This window comes from Cavia porcellus, unplaced genomic scaffold (assembly GCF_034190915.1).
Source record: "Cavia porcellus strain 051 isolate PalLab524CR breed Dunkin Hartley unplaced genomic scaffold, mCavPor4.1 scaffold_33, whole genome shotgun sequence".
Lineage (NCBI taxonomy): Eukaryota > Metazoa > Chordata > Mammalia > Rodentia > Caviidae > Cavia > Cavia porcellus.
The window spans coordinates 103,259-114,872 of record NW_026947516.1 but is presented as its reverse complement, the minus strand read 5'-3'; the positions used below and the strand labels follow the sequence as shown (position 1 = coordinate 114,872).

Sequence of the window (11,614 nt, the reverse complement as noted above, 5' to 3'; positions counted from 1 at the left end):
CTGGCAAACCTTAACAAAAAATAATGCAGTTGTAGAGTTGGGGCTGTGTGGCTGGCTCAGTGGAAAAGCACTTACCTAGCATAGAAAAGGCCTTGCCTTTGATCTCCAGGGCCACAAAGGAAAAAACAAGAAATATCTTATTGTGTCAAAGATTGCAGTGTCAGTTTCATATCTTCCCATGAAGAAACATCATAGCAAATATAAGTGAAGAAAAATGTAACTAGTGTATAAGATCCCGAAAACAGATAGCAGGGATTTAGCCCCAAAGGGTCCAGCAGACGGATTTGTCCATCAGGTGACATTAACATGACTTCCCCAGACATCTAGAAGTGTGCTTTACAAGTATCCTGTACATCACTCAGGTCAATTCAATTATAACAAAAGTATCATACTATTGGCACACAGTAATTTCTTCTAGGAAAACTAGTGATGAAATGTGGAGGAATTCAATATTCGAAGAGGAAAGTAGTGGGCATGCAAAGCTACAGTCTGAGGTCTTCACCGAGAAGTGACCCACTGGACCAAGACTTGGGTCCCTTTCAGCACTGTTGTCCTCATGCCTGGCAATATGCTTAGCCTCAATATTCTGGGATTGTCATAACTCTGGATGAGGTATGAAACTTGTTTAAGGGAATTGGAACATTTGCTTTCCTTTTATCTTTAATCTTTTGCAGAATATTGCTATCATTTAACTGAAGAGACGAAGAAAGCTCGTTCCATCTGCTGCTTCCCCTCCCCTTCTCCCTTCAAATCCAACTAGGTTAAGTTTTAACTTCCTAAAGGCCATAAAACAAAGGCCTGAGGTACTAGCTCCTGACATCCTGGGTCTTCCCTATCCGGTAGCCCCGTCACAAATTGTGTTAATTGCATCAGATTGTATTAGATTGTACATTCTTCACAGAAATAGCTTCGTTTATATCATAGTAATACCTGTAACTATAAATGTGTGTCTTCCTTTTCCCCTGGGTAAAAGATTGATATGTTAATCAATGCTCTCTTCTGTAAAGAATTGTAAAATCTTACCCAATTGATATGTTAACCATTGTTGCCCTCTACAAATAGAAAGGTTGTGGTGCTAAAGTAAGGTAATTATGTCAGGAAACTCAGAGATAAAGTCTGCTGACTATGCTAATCAAGATTGGGAAGTATGTCAGAACCAAGCCACACAGGAGCTAGGTGACCTAAAAATAAGCTGTGCAAAACAAGACAGTTAATCAACTCTGACCCACTGGTCGCCCCTCATGATCTGACCAATCACAAATGGACAAATCACCAACTGTTCTGCTCTAACTGCTATGATTGGCTTCTGTAACAATGCTTGCTTGCTTTGCGGTTTTCATCCTTAAAAACACCAGCCTTGCCCCAACTCAGGGTTCTCCGTTTCCACCTGTTTGGAGGACCCCGTGTACACGGAATAATAAAAACCCCATTGTTTTTACATGAGAGCGAGGCCCTTAGAGTCTTCCTCGCGACACCGGTCTAACATAACTATTGTTTCTTCATCTACATAATAAATGTATTCATTTTGCAGGCCTATACTAATTTTCTTCAATGAAAGTGGATTGAGACAGTGTGGAAATCATCACAGTCAAATATTGACCTGCGAATCAGCCAACCCTGCCTCTACTCCATTCAATCCTGACCTGTCCTGCACTCATGACGCTGTCTTACATCAGGGAATTGATTCTTCCATAGGACCCTCACCATAGGAATCTTCTTAGCACACTAGTGACCGCACTTTATTAAGAGCACATTAAGTCTATTAACCAAACACTGGTAGCTGAAGCAAGACACGTGTACACTGTAAATGCAATTGTGTTAAGCTAGGTGAGATAGACATCAGAAGAAACAGCCTTACCGAAAAGCTCCTGGGTGAGAATCTATCATTTGAGCTCTAACCAGACAGGCAGGTATTTAGGTTCTCCTCATTCTGAACAGAGGAGGGCAGTAGATCAGGAGCCAATCAGTGAAGAGGCGGGCTGCACGAACTGTCCAATCAAGTGAGGCAAAGTGGCAAGGACTTCCGGTGTCATGGCTGTCAGTGCTGAGAGTTCCTCATTTCGCTAGACCAGCTTCTGGGAGTTCTGCCGGCTGCAGGCCGCGTGGGAAGGACTCGGGGACACCGGGAAGCCGCGCAGTGGTGATGGTGCGGGACGGAAGCCGGGGAAGGGATGGGGTCGGGCTGAGGTCTGAGAGGAGGCGGCCGGAACCGGCTCTGGGAGCCGCAGCCTCCCGCCGAGCTCCGGACCCCGAGGTCCTCCGGGCTCTGGGGCTTTTGCCACTTTTCCCTCGGCGGGGTCCGGGTCACCGCCGTGTCCGTGAGTCCGTCCCCACCGTGACACTGCCCGCCCACGGTGCCGTCCGGTGTGGCCCGGCAGCGCCTCAGCGGTGTGGGGAGAGCGGGGCTCGGGGCGGCCCTGGTTCAGGGTGGCCTGGAGCTGGTGCGGCTGCGGGCGCTGGGTCCCTGGTCTCGGTGCTTTCAGTAGCAGAGCTGGGGATGTGACGGTTATAAATGGCTGCGTGAGGGTCTCAGATCCACACCTCCTCTCCTCAGACCTCTGCCTTTTTGTATTCACAGTGGCTTCCTGAGTTTCTAATATTTCTCCACATTGCCAACCTCATAATATGTTGAGAAGGGCAACGAGAATGCAAAACAAGTTTAAACATACCGGTGACGTGACTTGGTATACAGGTTTCCCATAAGTGCAGTGAACTCCTGAGTGGCACACTTAGCAATACAAAAAACTATCACCGTAGTTATTTATGTGAGATCCGTATGGACAATGCTATAAAACAGAATTATATCGTTTCTACACTAGAGTGAAGTGCTGAACCTGAGAAAGGCTGTTGATGTTACCTCTGGTGCCCATGTGTCTGGGTCTCCAGACTCAACTTTGCTGGGCTTGTAAGCTGTCTGACATAGAAAGAGAAAAAGCAGTCAGGGAAGACCAGCGCCAAGGAAAACTATTGAGGGTATTGCGAGAAATGGTCGAAAGCCACTCTGGGAGAGAAATGGGAACACTAGAGTTGAGTTAGCAACGAATTGTGGATGGTGTCTTGTGCTATAGGGTGAGGGCATCATCTGAATCCCCTGCAATGGACACTGTATGATTGGTTATTGGACGTGTTGGTAGAGCGCTGTGTTTGGTGGGCTACAGGGAATTGTCCAGCCACTAGCTTAGTAACTCATTTTGGGGAAGTGACCTTGCTGAAAGGGAGCTTAAAGGAGCAAGCTGTAGCTACACAGATACAAGTGTGAAATGGCATTCCATCAGTATGACTGTTTGCTGTGACACAGAGGCTGTATCTCTACTTGTTAGCGGGCTCAGTATGTTCTCTAACCCCACCTATTGGTATTAGCTGTCCATACATTAGGAGAGTTTTCATTGAAATTATGAACAAAGCTGTCTGTTTGAAGCATCTTGAGTTGGTGGCCAGGTGGTTGATCAATCCAGAGCTAATTAGAGATAACCAGAGCATGGTAATTGCTCAGTTATTTAATGTCTGTCTCTCTCAGGTGACTGTATTGAAAATCACCATTGAAACTCAGGTGCTCAAACCAGTGTTTTTACTGTGTAAGATTTAAAGGAAACTGGAATTTTAGAGAAAAGGTAGGTATTTTGAGTTTCCTGGAACTGGGGAGCTTGGTAAAAAGTGGCTGCAACTCCTTGCAGTAGGGGAAGGCTGCATTCCCTTTCTTGAGGAAGTTGAATCTTGATATTCTATCTGTATTTGGCTTCCTGTTATTTTAATTGTTATCTGTATAGCTGATTACACAACTCTACCCCAGGCCATTTACCATAGCTATGTGCAGCCTTCATAAGATTACAAAACAAACTATCCTTCACAATCAGACTCTTTAAACAAGGCCTTCCAGAGAGTTTAGAACTCTGAGGAAGATGGTTGGGATATTAATGCATTACTAGTGAGGAAAGAGATAGTCTTTTGTGCCAAAGCAAATAACTCAATTTTATAAACATTGTTATTTTTGCAAAGCCATTTTTAAAAATAAAATGTGCATGTGCTTTATTGACTATTCCTGCAAATATTGAAAGAAAATTTTGCAGTAGAGGGCTTTCAACGTGGCAGAATTTGCTCTGCCCAGGAGCCATGACCTCATTAGTGTAACCAGTTGGTTAGATAATGAGGTCTGCTTTCTCCAAGCTGTGATGACAGTGTGCACCAGGGAGGAAGGATGGCTTGTGCAGCTTGCCTCCTAGTAATTTGCAGTTTGTGCTGTCTGCTGCTAAAGCAAAATTCATCTCTTCAAGAAACTTTTGAAAGTTTTTTTTCTTTTGTCCCCTTTGTGACACCAGGGAAATCCTGTGCAATATTAAGAAAGGAGAGAGTTCTTGCTAAGGACGACTTTCTGAAAGTGCTGCATGTTAAACCCAAACTGAGAAACACCTTGAACTGAGGCATCTGTGTGGACAGGGACATGTGACACTGGCCGTGGAGGGAGGACAAGGGCTGTCATCACTGAAATCATTGCTGTCATCCTTGTGCACACTGATTTAAAATTGAAATGTTGAGTAAGAGGTGCTGTGTATAAAACAAGCACCGAAACAGAGGAAAATCCCTAGACTGAGTACCTACAGGCCTAATAATAATAGGAATAAATGGAGGAGCCATTTAATATGGAGGAGCCAAGGGGAGGAAAAAGGCAATGAGGGACCAGAGTTTGGATGAGGGAGGTGACATCAGCAGTGGCAGCAGTGACCTTCTCCTGAGATCGGATTGTCCTCATTGTGATAATAATTGGACTTTGTGCTGCCCTGCCTTGAGAGGCTCAGAGGTCAGAGCCTAAAGAAAGCAGGGGAACCTTGTGACCAATACTGTGACTGTGTCGTCTCTTATTCCTGATCAGTTCACGACATTATTTATGAGGCAAAATTGAAGTTATTAAACTGGACTTGTAGATTTAGTAATAGGGTGGGCATCACCGTTGAACTACAATGGAAAGGGGTTTCTCTTGAATACAAAGATTACAAGGTGTGTTTGAAGATTTTATTGGGGACTGAATGCAGGAATTTGCTTTGAGCTACACAGGCCCCATATCTTTTAACTTTTGAGACCTGGTCTTACTCAGTTTCCCAGGCTGTGGGGGGGACTTTTGATACTGTGTCCCCCTCCCTCACTGCTAGGAAGACAGACGTGTGACATTTACCTGTTTTAAGGTTACGATTCTTTAATCCCAGTGATTTCCTGAGATTTCAGTGCCAGGAGAGTGAACATCAGTGAGGCCTGGTGGTGCACACCATGAATCTAGCTGCTTAGGTGAACAGCCAGGGATTACACTGCACTGTACTCCATACTGTACATAAGCTATATGATATTTTATCTTGTATTTGTCTCTGTTACATAAATATTCCTAAATAAAAATGAAGGAGTATGTGTTGAGCAGGTTTAAAGGTTTGACAGTGATGTTTGATTAATCAGGGATATTGTGTGCATTTTCAATACATTTTATTTTCACCTTTCTTTGGGTTGATCGCAGTATTGTTTTCTAACTCAGTATCTGTGGACTCATTAGTTCAACTCTGTATGGAGTCCATTTAGAACAGTGCATTCATAGGATCATTTCCTCTTTTGAATGCTATCTCACTCATTTTCTACAAAGCCAGCAAGGCACGAGAAGGGTGTGAGTTTGGGAACAGGAACAGTGGTCTGTGGAGTTTTCACTTGGAGTTTTGATTTGCTTTACTTTGTTCTATTTGGTACTACAGTGAGGTCCCCTAAATTAGTCGTATTCTTATGTCACCACTGAAAGGGAGTAAATCTGGGCATGGTGGCACATACCTGTAATGCCAGAACTGGGGAGGCTGAGGCAGAAAGCTTGGTGTGAAGTTGGGGCCAGCCTGGCCTACAAGGTAAAGCGTAAGTCCAGCGTAAACTCCATCGTGAAACTGAGTCTCAAAAAGACAAAAAAACCAAAACAACAACAAAAAAAGCACAAAGAAAGAATAAAAGAAGAATGAGTAGAACATTCCGGTAAAGATACTGAGCTGAAAAGTTTAACACAAGACCACAAGCATGTGGAATGTTAGATGGAAAACACTTGATTCCTACCTCTGATTTATGCTGATTTTGAGAAGCCTTCCGACTGCTTTAAACTTGGACCGAAATCTGCCTTTCTATCCTGGATTGCTTATAGCTGTGTCCGCAGTTCCTCTCCCAGAATGCTTTGCCTTGGGCACAGAGAAACGTGGCAGTTCTTATGGTCTTTGCCCATTTTGGGTATCTTGTTATTCAGAGCTTGTGTGTACACTGTGCCTGCCAACTGGGTGGTTTTCAGGAGTGCTGATTGTGCACATCAGAAAACATCTGCTCTGTTGTATTCAAGGTGTGGGTCCTAAGTGAGGGTTACAGCATGGGTAGAAATCAGGGATGGTGATCAGTCTCCCATGACTCACAGGACAGCCCTTACAAGAATGAAATATCAGCCCTGTCACTAGTGCTCTTCTTGCACATGTGTCTTTTTTCGACCCTCATAATCCTGCTCATCATGACTGGGTTCTGCACCGTGGCTTCGTGGGCAGTGTTCCTGCTGTCTGCAGACCCCAGAGACTGACGGGTGCCAGCCGTGTGCTCTCCCCCTGCGCCCCACATCCAGCCCATGTGCATCCGTGTGTAGTGTGCCCACGTGGGTGTGTGGGAGAGCGCTCAGCCTGTGTGTTCATTACTCTGCCCAACATTATTTTGCAGGTTTACTTCCATCAGTGTACCTGTAACTCCCCACAGGAGTCTGTCTTGGTGACAACTCACGTCCCTTTCCACAGCACTGGGACAGCAGGCTTGTCCAGCTGTGTTGCTGTTGTAAATGCCACAAGCACATTCTTTAGTGCCCTAGAAGCCGATCAGAGAAGATGCCGTAGATGCTCAGGTCCAGGAGCCTCTCTGCTGGGGCCCAGAGTGTGTGTCCAGCACCATCGTGATGGACCAGGCACACTTCCGCCTGGGGGCTGCCTTCCCACTTCTCATATCCAACCAATATTAGGCTTTCCCATTTGATGCTTTATGGGATCCTAGAAAAATTTAATTGTGTCTTTTTATTTTTTTTCTCACTTATGTCTCTATTTTGTGAATTGTTTTTTCATTCTGTTTAAGTCCTAAAAATAGCTAATTTCATCATGTTTTCATATTTCTGATGAATCTTTTTGATAAAATCCTTTTGTTCATATTTTATTGTAAGTTATACAGAATCAACATATCTTCTCACAATTTTTCCGTCATGCCATTTTCATTAAGAATTTACTTTCCTGAGCAGAAATTCTAAATTGCTTTTTATATCTTCAAAGTCACCTTAACATTTGTGCTTTACAGTTTTATTTTTAAAGATATCCTCACTCGTACAGCTTCTCATTCAGTAGGGTTTTTTTTTTCATGTTTTGCTTCTATATTACATATTTTCTCAGTATACCTAGAGTACACATTGGAATATTTGTGATGCAAAATTAGAGAGATTCAGTGAGCGCTGTAAGAAATGATTTGTGCATTTGGTTTGTTCTGACAACCCCATGAAATACCAGTATTTTTAAAGCAAGTGTATTCATTGGTACTTCTTATAAATTCAGTGTGTGCACGTTTGTATGAGTTTCAGGTGTAAGTGATTTAGTGTAGAGCAAGTTCTGGACAGTGGGAAAGGCTGTCTCTGTTTATGCTCTTATTTGAGATTAGAAAATACAACTGCATCCTTTTTCTTTTAAAGAGAATTAAGAAAACAATAAAAATGATACAGAGTTTCAAAACAAGATGATAGGAAATTAGCAATTTATAATATATTGCACATTACTATCTTCAGAATAGTTGCTCAGATTAAAGAAACATGAACTTGAAGCTTTTATAGATGAATAAATGTTACTAGAGACCATATGTGAGGTAAATAATGTGAAATAAATCAGACTTGCATATGTAAACATCGTATTTTCTCCCTAGTAAAAGAAACTGAAAGAGTAAATAAGATCCAAAAGGTCCAGTAGATGCTGTGAAAGGGCAAGAAACTGCTCAAAAGGAAAGAACATTGGGGATGGTGTGAAGGAGAAAAGAGAAAATACATACATATATATGCACAAAATAGCTAGGATAATAGTACTGCTAATTGTATTTCATGGAAAGGAAAAGTGCTTATATTGTATGCATTTGTTTTTGTGGTTTGTTCGATTTAGAATTATTTCACAATTATTTAACAATTCCTAGCATACTGTATCACAAATTGGAAACTGTACATGATTCTCGTGATATTTAGATCTTCTCCAACTCTGTTTCTATGTGTGATTTTTCTCTTTGCACGTGTTGCACATGTTAAAAAATTTGCACTCCTCGTATCTACATGGCATAGGGACCTTCTTGTACTTTCTTTGTTTGTGGTACTGGGGATCGAACTGGTGACCTCATGCTTGCCAGTTAGGCGCTTATGCCGCTGAGCTAAATCCCCAGCCCTTCTTGTATTTCCAATTCAGCTAATAAGAAAACATTTTTTTTGTTTGTGCTAGTTTCACTGATAATCTGCTAAACACTGGTCCTTAATTGGCAACCTTTCAGATTTCTTTGTAGATTATTTTGTGTCCTGACCTTAAGATAAATTATTTGGGAGCTACATTTACTTGTGCTTTGTGTTCTGACTGTGTATCATGTAGCTTCACTGTATTGTCATTGTTTCAATCAGTGTTAAAACTATGAGAAGCATTATTTCCTTTATGCAGTTGATCTTGCCTTCCACAACAGTAAGTGTTATTATTTTCAAGATTTACATCTTGATTCTTTTATCATTCAAGCATAGTTTATCTCTTTCATCTTTTTGTCACTTTTTGTCTGTCTTGCTCATGTTGTCCTGTTGTAACACTTGAATATTTGTGGAGACAGTGGATATTCTCAACTTAGTTCTGATTTTAAAATAACTCATGTACGTGTCCTCATTGTTTGTAGCACTAGTGCATTTTCTGATGTGTTTATCAAGTTATTATACTATTTTGCTTTATCATATACCTTTCACAAATAATTAACAAAAATTGGGTTTTAGAAAATATGTCAAAAGTTGATGAATGAGATCAGGTGTTTTGTGTGTGGGTATGGTGAGTTTCACCGCAGTTTTATACTGACACACCCTTTGATGAGATGAAGAAACACAGTTCATTACTGTTTACACAGGTCTTTCCCGTGTGTGGTACTTAGATTGAACCCAGGACATCAAGTTGGCTAGGGAACTGTGCCACCACTCAGCTGCATGCAGACGTGGGACACTGCTAATATCATCTTGCACTTTGCTAGGTAATTTTATCCAGGATTTGAAAGTCAGCTTGCATGTGCATGATGGGCCTTTATTTGCCTTTCCTTATTAACATGTTCTCTAGGTTGAGGTAAAGATTGTATTAACCTGATGATGTAAGGTGCTCTATTTCCTACCATTTTTTTTATGACAGACACTTAATGCTATGCTCAAATGAGTGAATGCTTTTTATTCTTGTGTTCATAATTGTATGTTTCCCCTGCAGAATAAATATTTTCATCCTGAGCAGTTGGGACATATACAAATGGACTCCTGATTACTCTGAAGAAATTCAATAAATCAGTGTGAATTTTGGATCATCATTTGGTTCCTTTCTAACATTTTAGTCTCTGCCATTCATGTCTTCCATGGGCATTTTTGTAATTTTATACAATTCTGACAATATTTCCACCATCTAAAATTCATCAAATGGTAATTCTGTTATACTTTTAATTTCTTTTAAAACACCCTCTTTGGAAAGGTGCAGTGGGCTGCACGTGCAGTGCGGTCCTCCATGAGGCTGGTCCGAGGGACCAAGCACTGACGGCCAGCGCGGCTCACCCTGTAGTGAGACGCTGTGCGGAAGCTGACGTGCCCGCTGGCCCCGTATCGCTTCTTTTCAGTTTTTGTTTCCCTGTTGTCTCTTTCTTTTATACCATCTTGATGATATTTTAGCCTGCTATCCCGCGCCTGCTGCAGCACTACAAATGCGGGTCGTTTCCTGCAGTCGGCGTTGACAAAACCCCAGTGCTCACATCTGTGTCTCAAGAAGTTAATACAGTGTCTCTGTTTAGCCTTCTCTATGATGAACGTCAAGGCGATTGTACCTGTGTAGATGAGAAAAAAGAAAGCGCACTGCCTACTTAGTTGTTCAGTAACATAGTTATTAAACTGTCATTTGGTTGGTGTCACAGTTTAAGTGTCCGCACTGTGTCTTCACCCTGTCCTGGAGCCCAGCGAGCAGCAGCCCCGCCTGCTCAGAAGCACCGAGCCCTGTCCCAGTCTGTCCTCTGCGGCCTCTCGGCTTTCCCAGGGCAGCTCCCTTCCAACTGTGTCCAGTGTCCTCACACATGGTGGCAGCCTCTTGTGCCTCTGCTCTGCATCACCTGTGTGTCCTGGGCGCCCCAGAGCAGCTTGTTCTTTCCCTCTACTGTGCTCCGTTCTTGCTCATTGCCGTGGGCTGTGCCCACTATTTGCCTGTTTGCCCAGCTCTGAACTACAGTACACATTTTAGCCTCTGTGGCAGCGTCTGCCTTGTGGCTGTCTCCTGGGATGTGTTTGTTCAGTTATGGTGACAACAGTGGGTTTCTGTGAGGCCTTGTGAGTCTAAAATCATGCAAGATTCTCCCTGCCCCATTTTCCCTCATGTGGGACCCCGTACAGCTAGAAATCCCACTCAGCAGGCACGTGGTGTCATCGGCTGCTAGTCCTCATTGTCCCCTGCTCTGTCTCCATGTCATCTGCCACCTTCAGGGCCCCGTGCTGAGGGACAGCACATCGCCTCTCTGTGGATATCACCTACCTGGGTTGGGCAAGCTCTCTGGCCTTCCCCGGTCAGTTATGTCCAGCTCAGACTCGAAATCATCTCAGTGGAGACTCTGCAGAGTGATCCAGGAAAGGTGGAAACCCTGTCAGTTTCTCCTTGGGGACAGGATCAGCAGAACAGCGGAAGGAGGCCTTTCCCGCCACACCTCTCCTGGGAGCTCTGAGGCTGGGCGCCCTCAGCAGCAGCACAGTGGCTCTGCCTGTCCTCTTCCTCCGCCCATCTGTCCTCTTTCCTCTGCAGTCTCCCTCCCCTCCACGTTTGCTTTTTTTTTTTATTTCCTCTTTTCATTCCTTTGTTTTATTTCTCTGTCCCTTCCCTTTCTTATTCTTTTTCCTTTTATCCTTTTTTTCACTTATTGTTTTTATGCCCCTTCTTTTTTACTTACCTCTTCTTCCAGTCTCTACCTCTGTCCCATCCTTCTTTCATTCATTGTAAGTCACTCTGCCTCCAGTAGTTCTCCAGTGGTTTTGCCCATTGTGAAGAAGGAACTGTCTTTTATGACGTCTGTACTAACATCTAACTTAATTTCTACTTAGTCATTCACTTAAAAATATGTACAGTCCACAGCCTCATCCATTTTGAGTATCCCATTTTGCTGCTAAACAAAACCTATCTTCTAAATTCTCCAGTTTTCCAACATATCCAAATGAATAATCTACCACATACTCTGTGTATTTTCACCATGGCAGTTTTGTATAAGGGGGTAATTCAACACTTTCTGTGTCTGACTCTTTTCCCTTGAGATTTCAAATTTGAATTTAAATTGTAACTTTGCTCAGAAAATTATTAGTTTGCACAAATGA

At 42.9% G+C, this 11,614-nt stretch overlaps 1 protein-coding gene across 3 annotated transcripts in view; it reads left to right on the top strand.

Moving 5' to 3' along the window:
• The first annotated feature begins 2,018 nt into the window (after positions 1-2,018).
• The window catches only part of LOC100716294 (zinc finger protein 709-like), a 29,499-nt gene continuing 19,903 nt past the window's right edge, over positions 2,019-11,614 (top strand). For all 3 annotated transcript variants that reach the window (XM_063242775.1, XM_063242774.1, XM_063242773.1), the window contains exon 1: positions 2,019-2,146. The gene's annotated coding sequence lies outside the window, so the exon portion shown is untranslated. The remainder of the gene's footprint in view (positions 2,147-11,614) is intronic.